The 10,887-nt window shown below is 38.6% G+C and overlaps 1 protein-coding gene across 2 annotated transcripts in view; it reads left to right on the top strand.

Moving 5' to 3' along the window:
* Positions 1 to 6: 6 nt before the first annotated feature.
* Positions 7 to 10,887, top strand: part of PLCL2 (phospholipase C-like 2) — a 201,636-nt gene continuing 190,755 nt past the window's right edge. Inside the window, exon 1 of one of the 2 annotated variants that reach the window (XM_008580533.1) lies at positions 7 to 195. The gene's annotated coding sequence lies outside the window, so the exon portion shown is untranslated. The remainder of the gene's footprint in view (positions 196 to 10,887) is intronic. The other variant, XM_008580534.1, reaches the window with a different exon arrangement.

The following is a 10,887-nucleotide window of genomic DNA, read 5'->3' as shown; positions in this document are numbered from 1 at the left end:
GGGCGGGCGCGCTATGACAGCGGCGGGGTTTCCAACGGAGACTGCAGCCTCGGCGCGTCCGGGGACGAAGCCCGGGCCAGCCCCGCCAGGGGACCCCGCGGCGTCGCGCTCGCCCCGGCCCCCAGCCCGACGGTCTGTCCCCTCCCCCGGGAGAGCAAGCAGGGCGGCCTGCCCCGCCGGAGCAGCATCATCAAGGTAGGTGGGAGAAGGGCGCTCATCGCCCACCCCCAGCCGTCCTTGGAGTGTTTCCCCCGGGGGGAGTGGTGGTGGAAGGAGGGGGTTGGTAGCGCGCCCACTGCTAACAGGAACCTCTGGTGCGCGGGTGCTTAGGATGGGCAAGCAGGGATTGGATGCCAATGGCATTTGGGAAGAATGGAGAGGTGATCCCTAATGTGCAGGGGGAGCTGTGCTCAGACATCCCCAGTTGAACTTGGGGCTGTCACCTCTCCCAGGCTTGGCCTGAAATTAGGGCCTCGTACCTGCCTGGGCAGGGCATATTCTTCTGTGGTAGCCTAGGCTGGTAACAGATTGCCTGTAAGGTTTCTGTTGTTATTTTAAAGACAGGGATTATATAAAAACATTTTCTTAAAAATCCCAGGCGGTGAACAGAGATTAAATAGGTTCCTTCTGGTCTGTGTATTTAGCTGCCTCTTGCAAATGGTTATATTTCGAGGGTGCAAAATCTCTGGTCACTCAATCACGTGGAGAAATGGAGTAGGTTTCTGAACATAAATGCAGATTTCCGCTTTCTTAGGCTCAAAAGCTCTGAGAGATTACAGTTCCGCACGATTTAATCTTTTCCTTGCTGCAGTAGGCAGGCCTCCAGTTCTGTGGAAGTTCTTTTGGGCAGTTTGCTTGATTTTGATATCTTTTGCCAGAAGAAAGCCATCGATTGTTTTGTGCATTTTAAACTCAAGGAGTAATGTCAGGAACTCCTGAGTCTGTGGTGGTTTCATTCTTATATTATATTTAGGTCCACATGTAAACATATTTCTCATAACATGAAGTGGAAAAAAAAAATAGTTGAACTAAGAAGAGCAAAGCCTTAGACAAAACTAGCTCATTCGGCTTGTTCAAGTTTGGAGCAAATATGAAAACATGGCTTTCTGAAAATCAAGGGGATATCAGGACAGTGAGCAGCAAAGCACATTGACAGGGCTGCACCCACCTTCCTGTCTTCCTGTGGCTGATAACCAGTGGGAGAGAGGGTAGAACATGCACAGTGAAGAGAGTTGGCTCCGGTGGTATTTGAAATTTAATTGGACCTACAGAAATCTTCCAAGTACTGTGAAAATGTCTGATGGTTTTATTAACTTCTGCAGTAGTCTAATGAAATATACCACCTTGTTACTCTATGTAAGAGGTAGTTGTGAAACTGCATTTCGCTTTGTCATCTGTTTTGCACAGTTTATATCTGGGCAAGGACACAACTGAAGGGCTTCAAGATCAAGTGTATTAACTACTTGCAACACACGTTTAGAATTAAACTAAGGAAAGTAAAGTGTCTTTTTGCTGCCTACATGGCTTTTAGTGACATATTTTCTTTTACTCTATAGCTTATGTTTCCGTGGAAGTTGCTTTCAACTGTGCATGATAAGCCATCCTATTGACAATTATGTGACATTTCTGTTTTTATTAGTCACCAAATATTTGTGGTGAATTTGCATTGTGGTGTTGAAATTTGAGGTGAAATTCCAGAGAAGTTACCAGCCTATCTAATTTTAACCCCCTCCCCTAATTGTTTGGAGGGCCTGTTTTTGCACTTAAAAAAAAAATCAAACTTTATTAGCATCCCCAGTAGGATTCATAGTTTAACTTACTGAATTACAACAGCATCTGTTTTGACTTTACTTTCATGAAAGATAAAGGATGATTTGTCTATATTCCTGATATATGGAATTGAGAACTTGTTTGTAGATATCATTTTTTTTATTGAAGATTCTAGAAACACATGGAGAAATGATAAATTGTTCAGAAATCACTGGTTTTGGAAATGGCAGTGCTACTTATATTGAATTCTGAAACTTTCAATGATGTTTTTTCATTTTTCTTCTTTCTAGTGAAGCCAGTTGGCTTTTGTTCACCATTGTACAGTGCCAGGAACATAGTAGAGGCTCAGTTAGTTGCTTACTGAATGAATGGAGGAATGATAAAGACATACATGTTTTCTCTAATTCTGTTGCTTCCTAAAACAGGTAGTTTTGGATTTTCCAGTCTCATATCTTGTTCATTATCTTGTACCTCCTAAGATGACTTGACAGATTCCTTTTTCTTGCCTCTATTTTTAACTTGCATTTTCTTAAACACTCTTGAAAATTATGAAAGTAGTATTTGAAAGTTGATCAAGCCTAGGTTACAGGAAAGAGAGGATACTGTATTGAAATAGATAACTACTTGGTTTGTTTCCCCCTGAATTGGTGCCTGGAAGCATTCAGATTTTAAGAATTTAGTGTGGTATGTTCTAAAGACATAACTTACAGCATCGTCAATATCCTAATAAGATAAAGAAGTCTTTTACTTTAACAGCAAATTTCATAAACCATAGATATTTTGGTCACGTGAATGGCAGAAATTATATTTCACTTTTGTTAAAAAATAAGAAGCTTAAACAGAAGCCCATGTGAAAAAGCAGTAGTGACATCTTTCTTTGGTTTCGTTATGTTCTTTTTTAAATATAAGGAATGAGTGCAGTCGGGTGGTATTTGAGTAGAGGTGGGAGTAGATTAGTAAGCAAGGTGATAATTGGGAACTTGAGGAATAGCAGGAAGTAAATGCTAGCCAAGGAGCAGAGGCCAGTATTTATGGGGTTATATTAGCTGAAGTGTCAGACTCATGAGCTATGTTTCTTTCCTATCCTTCATCTTCATTATAGTCTTGACATCCCTCTTAGGTGGGGATCCCCTTAGAGGGAGAAATAATGGCCTACATGTGATAAACGGTGGGCAAAGAAAGAGGATTATTATTATTATTTTTTTTAAAAGATGACCAGTAAGGGGATCTTAACCCTTGACTCGGTGCTGTCAGCACCATGCTCTCCTAAGTGAGCTAACCGGCCATCTGTATATGGGATCCGAACTCATGGCCTTGGCGTTATCAGCCACGAGTGAGCCACGGGCTGACCCAGAAAGAGGATTATTACTAACGTGCAGAACATATTCAGAAATACATCGTAGGCTGACCAGAATTATATTTCTCATTTAAAATCATTTCTTTGGTGCTCCATCTGTTTTGTAAATATGGTGTTGAGTAAGAAATTGTTGTAAAACTATATTTTCTGCCAAAATAAATGCACAGATCTATACTAAAAGAGCTCCTTGGTTATGGTAACAGTGTCAATGAAAATTCAGAGTGAGCAGCCTTGTATAAACTTTTACAAGTACCTTGAGATGATAAATAAATTATGGAAATTATCACCAGACTTTTCTACTTTTCCTTAGCTTTTTGAAAATAATGATATACTTTTGAGATTATTTACAAAGGCCCATTACTGGATTTTTAGGGAAAAATCCATTACGTTTGTCATCTTAAGTAATCTAGTAAATGAAAACATCACTTTCATTTTCTCTTTCCATAATTCATTTCATCTTACTGTTCAATACAATCTATGCTTTATTTTGAAAAAGTTAATTTGGTTAATTGTTCAGATGCCATCTCATCTATTTTCTTACAAATAGCTCAATCCTTTAATTCAAGAGCTTGTTCTAAAAATATGAAGTAGCATTTTAGGCCTTAAATTTCTTTTTAATTTTAGGAATAAGTGAAGTTAAAATGTCTATTAGTTTGGATGGTTTATTTTAATCAGAACTAATTAAATACTTTGGTTGACAGTTTTTAAAATGTGATATGATTTGCATATAGTTAAATTCACTCTTACTGGTGTCCAGTTTTATGAGCTTTGACAAACGATCAGAACTAATTAAATACTTTGGTTGACAGTTTTTAAAATGTGATATGATTTGCATATAGTAAAATTCACTCTTACTGGTGTCCAGTTTTATGAGCTTTGACAAACACATACAGTCATGTAATCACCACCGTAATGAAGATAGGGAGCAGTTCCGTCACTTCAAAAAATCCCCCCAGATCTCTTTGTAGTCTTCCCTTTCCTCTATCCCCAGACGGTGGTAACCATGATCTTGGGTCCCTTTTCATTAAGTAGGAAACAGCCATTGCATTATTTTGGTATTTAGAAGCAATTACCAGTACCCACTATTTATTGAACACTCGCAACGTGTAAAACATGTGCTAAGTGTTTTACAGAGGCTGGAGGAAATCAGAGTTCAGAGAGGTTAAACACTTGTCCAAGGTGCTGTCACTGGGTATTGTACCCCACTTGGGTATGGCTTCACTCCACTGCCCCCCAAATTATACTAGCAGTTTAAAATTTTATGTAATAAAGATAGCATTGGTGGTTTGGCACACTGGATTGTATATTCCCCTTTAAGTGCAGGGGATGTTGGAGGGAGAAGAGGAATCCCTATTTCTGCTGAGAGAAGTTGAAAGATAATATAGCTAGGCAGCTGTTTAGTCACCTGTTGTGGTCGCTTGACCAGGGAGGGCTTCCAGCTTCACAGTGACCAATGGTCTGACCTTGCCCAAGGTGGCAGCCCTAATTTTTCTTAATAACATTATGTTATTATCATGGTGTCATGTTGTGTAGGAGAAACAGTTTTGCTGTCTTCATACCAACATATATACCTATGTCTTGATGCTGAGCTCCCCAACTAGGAGAACAAGCAGGATTTACACATCTATAATACATATTTAAACAAAATAATAAAAAAGTCCATATATGTATTATATAGTTTAAATAAACTAGGCTCCTGGCAGGCCAAAGCTGGGCTGTATTTACCAGTTCTGCACAGACGACAAATCCTCAATAACCGTTTTTTGAATTGAATCTTAAAAATAGTATCCGCATTTGACTTTAGACTTTTTTTTTTGAATTGGGCAAAACAAAGACAATTGCATGCCCAGCAAACTTGTAGGCGTGTATCATAGATATTAAACAGACAGTAACTGGATCACAAAGTGAATTTGTCTGGATAGATAGGCAGCCTGTATCATTTAGGTCAGAAAAATCTAATGGCCAATCAGCAACTTTCCAGTTTACTTTGTTGTAATGCATTTTAGTTCACACAAGATAACTGTTGAAAACCAGGACGCGGTTGCTTGTTTTAGCCCTCTCAAAGAGCTTTCGTCACAGTTCAGAATTCAGTTTTCAAAAGTGATCACAGTGTATTAATTTTCATACCCTAAAAATCACTTGCCCCCTTTTTGCTTTTTTCCTTTGCTGTTTTCCAGTCTCTCCCCCAAATAGTTGTATTTGATTTGCATTTTCACCAAATCCAAATAAGCAACTGATAGGAAATTGTTTATTTTATAAACTGCTGATATTGACCACTTAAGTTATTTTCTTAGAACATCCTCTCCCAGAATCTGTTCACTTTCTTTTATAGTTCTCTATGCTCTGCAAGGGGTCTAAACTAGACTTTTTTTTTTCTTCCTTTTTAATGCTTGCATTATCTATGCCTCAATTCAGCAGAATAAGGCAATGTTATTTACAGCCTAAATGCAGATATAAATGAAGTATTAACATTCATAGTTTCGGGCTGGCCCGGTGGCGCACTGCTATAGTGTGCCGCTTGGGAAGTGCGGTGGCACTCCCGCCGAGGGTTCGGATCCCACATACAGACCGGCCGCTCACTGGCAGAGCGAGGGGTGGGAGCAACACTGAGGGTTGCGATGGCCGGTCCCGGTCCGGTACGGGCGCGACACTGAGGGTTGCGATCCGTTGCCAGTCACGAAAAAAGAGACAAAAAGGAAAAAACAAACAAACAAAAAAAACATTCATAGTTTCTTTTCAGACTTTATACGTATGTGTCTAAGAGTAGATGCTCTATTGCTTATTAATACTAAGCTTTGGGGCCGGCCCCGTTGCGCACTCGGGAGAGTGAAGTGCTTGGGAGCGCATTGGCACTCCCGCCGCAGGTTCAGATCCTATATAAAGTGCAGTGCTTGGGAGCGCAGCGGCGCTCCCGCCGCGGGTTCAGATCCTATATAAGGATGGCCGGTGCGCTCACTGGCTGAGCGCAGTGCGGGTGACACCAAGCCAAGGGTTGCAATCCCGTTACCGGTCACACACACACACACAAAAAGACAATACTAAGCTTTGGATGACATCATTTACTCATCTACCAGCCTTCTGAATTAGTCTAGTAACCTTTTTATTCTATATTAGTGGGATTCAAATATTTTTGCCAGTGGGCCACAGAATCTTAAACGGTATTTTTGCAAACTGCCTGGCCAGCTTTTTTCCACTGATAGTAATGTGAATTGGAAGGGTTGTGCTTGGCATTAGAGTGACTGTCGTGACTCTAACTCAAGTTAGAGCCACTAGGGAAGTTTTAGTTGTACCTATTTTCCTTATGTCAGAATAATTCTATAGCTTTGGGGTGCCCAAGGTATATAATTAATTGCATTGAGTATCAACAATTATGTGAATGGTCCAGGCTGCTGGCAGGACACCTGGCATCTTCCCATTCCAGTGCGGCATAGCAGGGCAGGGGGCTAGGCCCTCTGGCCACTAGCACTTAGTCATGTGGCAGAGGTAATTAGGTATAACATGTTCTAGCTAATAATGTCAGCTGAGCTGCACCCTGCAGTTGAGGGCTGCACCCAGGCATGTTGCATGTTTGGATTACACAGGAGGCAAAATAGTGGTGGGAAAAATAGAGGGTCTAGAGTTATGTGCTTGGATTAGATTCTGACCCCTCTGCTTTTTTTGTGTGTGGCCTTAGACAAGATGCAAGTTACCCCATCTCTAAAGTAGGCAGAATAAAATGTCCTCTCATAGTGTTGTTGCGAAGCTTAAATGAGATGACGTGTGAGCAGAGTGTTGCACATTAATAAGCACTCAATAAGCATTACCTGGTATGTTTTTCTGATTTTTAGTTTCTCTTCTTTAGCTTCTTTTCAGAGTTTATCCTGAGATGAGCAGAATCCTTCAGCTTCATTTGAGTTGGTGATTGCTAGCACTGCCATGCACACTTTTGAAGTTTTGTCTTTTGAATATGCAGAATGTGCCCAGAGAAATTTCTCAGACATGTTTCACAGATGCTCTCAAGAATGATTTGTTTTGGTGCCTTTCTAAATCTGATGCCTCAGTATAACCATGCATGTATCTAAATAGCCCCAGCCATATAATCAGAGGGTATTGAGCATCAACTTCATTGTGCTGAGCACCCATATGTCTTGATTTGCCCAGGACAATCCAGATTTATATCTTTTGTCCTGGCAAAGTGTTAATAGTGCCACCTTTCACTCTCAAAGGTGTCTAGTTTGGATGATAAATAATATGTTTATTCCACTTACAATCTCTTTACAAACTTCATTACAGCCTGTGCTGGAGCCCCATGAAGCCCTCTGTGGCTAAATTTAGCCTTTGTGTTCACACCTCTCTTTTCTCAGCTTTGAATGCTTTCTTCCTTCCTTAGTCATCTTTAAAGTCTTCCTTGGTTAATCACCTCCAAGGTAGAATGAATTGTTTCTTAATCTGCCTGTCTCCTGCCTCATAGACAGCTATGTCTTATTCTCCTGGAGTGTATGAAAACACTTAGTTAATGTCTTGTGGAAAGTGTGCATTTAAGTACATATTTGTTGAATAAATATGTGAATGAATGGATAAGTAGACATGAATGATATAACTTACCTTGGGAGCTTGATGATGATATTTAGACTTCAACTAGTTTTGATTTGAACATAAAACTCAGTAGTTTATGTACTTCAAAGAAGAAATTTATTTTATGTACATAATTTTAAAAACAATCAAAGGGAAGGAAATACCTTCATTTTAAGTTAGACTCAGGAATTTGGTTGGTTCCAGAATTGTTCTGCAAGATGTTAACATAAACGATCTGTCCCTTTTGTGCCCCTGAAATAAGTGTAGACCTTTGAAATTTTCTTTGATTTATGTTCTGCTATCAAAGTTCAAAAAGCATGACAGGAGAGCATTATTGTTTGTTAAGGCATTTAATCTCTTTTCTGGTATTTTGTTTCTTTAAGTGAAATCTATAGTTTTTGCTCAGTTTTTGTTTATTTTTAAGGAACTGAATTACTTAAACATTTGTCATCAATATTAGATAACCAAAAGATACTCATTAGGAGTACTGTAGAAAATAATAAAAAATCAAGTACAGAAGGAATCTAGAGTACTTATAATAGAGTTTTGGGAGTAGGGTATCTAATCCCCCAACATATTTTGTCATATGTTAGAAATTCTGCCCTTTGTTGCAATGCAAGGACGGGGTGAAGAAGAGATACTAAGAAATTCTTTGTGTGCTCCATCTAATGCAACTCTCACCAGAACCTGCAAAGAGACAGTATCACTCTCTTTACAGAGGAGGAAAACCATTCCACAAAGTTTGGAATTTCCAAGCAGGGTCACAGAGCTTGTAACAGGCAAAGCCAGCATTCAGACCAGGCTCGCCTGTCTCGAAAGCCCAGGTTATCCTGGGCTTTTTATTGACTTTTTCCTTTTTTCTCCTGCTTGACCAAGCCATGCTGGCTCCCTTGATCTTAGCAGTTTCTACAGTCCTGAAATAGATGACTAATTTTTAATTAGGAAAGTTTGGTTTTTTGTGGCTGAATCTTGGGATGAAACCAGCATGTAACCAACATGAAGCCACAGCTGTGGTCCTGTCTACTGGTGCTCCAGATTTCTGTCTGATCCACAAACCACTGCTTTGTCCTTTTCCTCTCTTCTCTCCTTTGATAGATTAGAACCTTTTTAGAGGGCTCATTTTCCATTTTTGTTTCTTTTTTAATAAAATGTTGATTTGCAGTTACACACATTTTAGGATCCTGAAGATAAAGCAACTTAAAATCAGTAACATTTTGTTTTTAACCTAAGTTTTTCTGATAGTATCTATCTCTGTTATTGTTTTGGAATTGTCAAATAATTATAGAATTTTAGATTATGATAATACTTCTAACACATTACTATGAAATCAGTATTCAGGTATCTTCTTGGAGTATGCTAAATATATTGGTTTGGAAATTGCAGATATGAACATCCCCAAAATCAAACAGCTGGTTTTAAAAGTGATTAATAATGTAGATTCATGGGATTTTGAGAACAGAAAAAGATCATGTAAAATTCTTTTGTAGTTAGAGATACACAAGGCCATACTGATTAGTACATTTAGCTCCTAGCTATGGTTGAATTCATTTATTTGCATATTAGCAGAACAGAATTGGAAAAAATTGTTATGTAATACTGCAGTATGTGGGTATTAATAGACAAGATGTGGTCTTTCAGACAGCTATTTTTACAAATTTGTTTTTTGCTATAGATAGCTGCATGTGTACACATGCTATATGTGTTCATGCATCTCTGAAGACTCTGTTTATAGATAGTAAAGATTAAGGGCAAACCAAATAACATAGTGGTAGGTTGGACATGAGTCCTATCTGTCTCGTGAGAGACTGATGGGTAGCAGGTGTCTGCTCTCTTAATTGAAAATGCCCAGGAAGGGGTAGGCTGTTTTTCATGAGTATTGCTGACAAAGCTCTGTTGCTTTTGACCAATTAGTGTGGCCACAGAGGGATAAGTGACCTCATTTGCAGCTACCACTAGAATCACAAGCTCTCTCCGTATGGTTTTCATCTCCCTTCTAAGTTATGATATCTTGTGGGCATAGTAGGTATAAGTTTTCAAATTGTTAATGTGGTTTAGTATTTATTCTTGAAGGAAATAAAGCAAGTTGCTTAGAGTGGCCACAGAGGGATAAGTGACCTCATTTGCAGCTACCACTAGAATCACAAGCTCTCTCCGCATGGTTTTCATCTCCCTTCTAAGTTATGATATCTTGTGGGCATAGTAGGTATAAGTTTTCAAATTGTTAATGTGGTTTAATATTTATTCTTGAAGGAAATAAAGCAAATTGCTTAGATTTTTTTTTTTATTTCTGTCAGTGCATGTTAATACTTTATATTAAATGCCACTAGAATTATTCAGATATTTTTATATCGGAGCTAACAGAATTCCTGATGAAATATCAGGTTTTTGTTTGGTTTCATCGTTGGCCTATACGGGGGATACGAACCCTTGACCCCGGTGTTACAACACGGTGTTCTAACCAACTGAGCTAACAGGGCAGCCCTTGAAATATGTTTTAAGATGTGTTTATCTTTGGAGTATTTGATGATTTGTTGAAAGAGATCTGTATGCTCTTTCAAGGCTTTCCCTGGTTTATATATATTCCCATAAATCATTTTCTATATATTAAAAATAATATTAGAAGCAGAATTGCTGTGTCATAGGATATGTGTATGTTCAGCTTAAGGAGATATTGTCAAGTGATTTTCCTAATTGGTTAGGCCAATTTACACACCCATTAGGTTATATCAGTTCTAGTTGCTCTAATGCTCACATTTGATATCTTTAGTGTTTTTTGTTTTTTGATTGTAACCATTGTGATGATTATGTAATGATACCTTACTGTGGCTTTTAGGATGAATTTCCCTGATGATTAATGATGAGCATCTTTTCATATGTTTCCTGACCATTTGGATATTCTCTTTTGTGAAAATGTCTGTTTAAGTCTTTTGCCCATTTAAAAAATTGGGGTTGTTTTATATTTTTAAGATTGATTTGTAGGACTTCTTTACGTTTTCTGGATATGTCTTTTGTGTAATATATGTATATATCGAGAATGTCTTCTTGTATGTGACTTGCCTTTTTACTGTCTTAAACAGTGTCTTTTAATGAATAATAATTCTTAGTTTTAGTGAAGTCCAATTTATTGATATTTTCCTTTATGGTGATTATGTTTTTGTGTCTTGTTTCAGAAGTCTTTACTCTGCTTAAGACCATGAAGATATCCA

This window comes from Galeopterus variegatus, unplaced genomic scaffold (genome assembly GCF_000696425.1).
Source record: "Galeopterus variegatus unplaced genomic scaffold, G_variegatus-3.0.2 Scaffold2125, whole genome shotgun sequence".
Lineage (NCBI taxonomy): Eukaryota > Metazoa > Chordata > Mammalia > Dermoptera > Cynocephalidae > Galeopterus > Galeopterus variegatus.
Note: the sequence above shows the minus strand (reverse complement) of the source record. Positions and strands in the feature narration are given on the sequence as shown.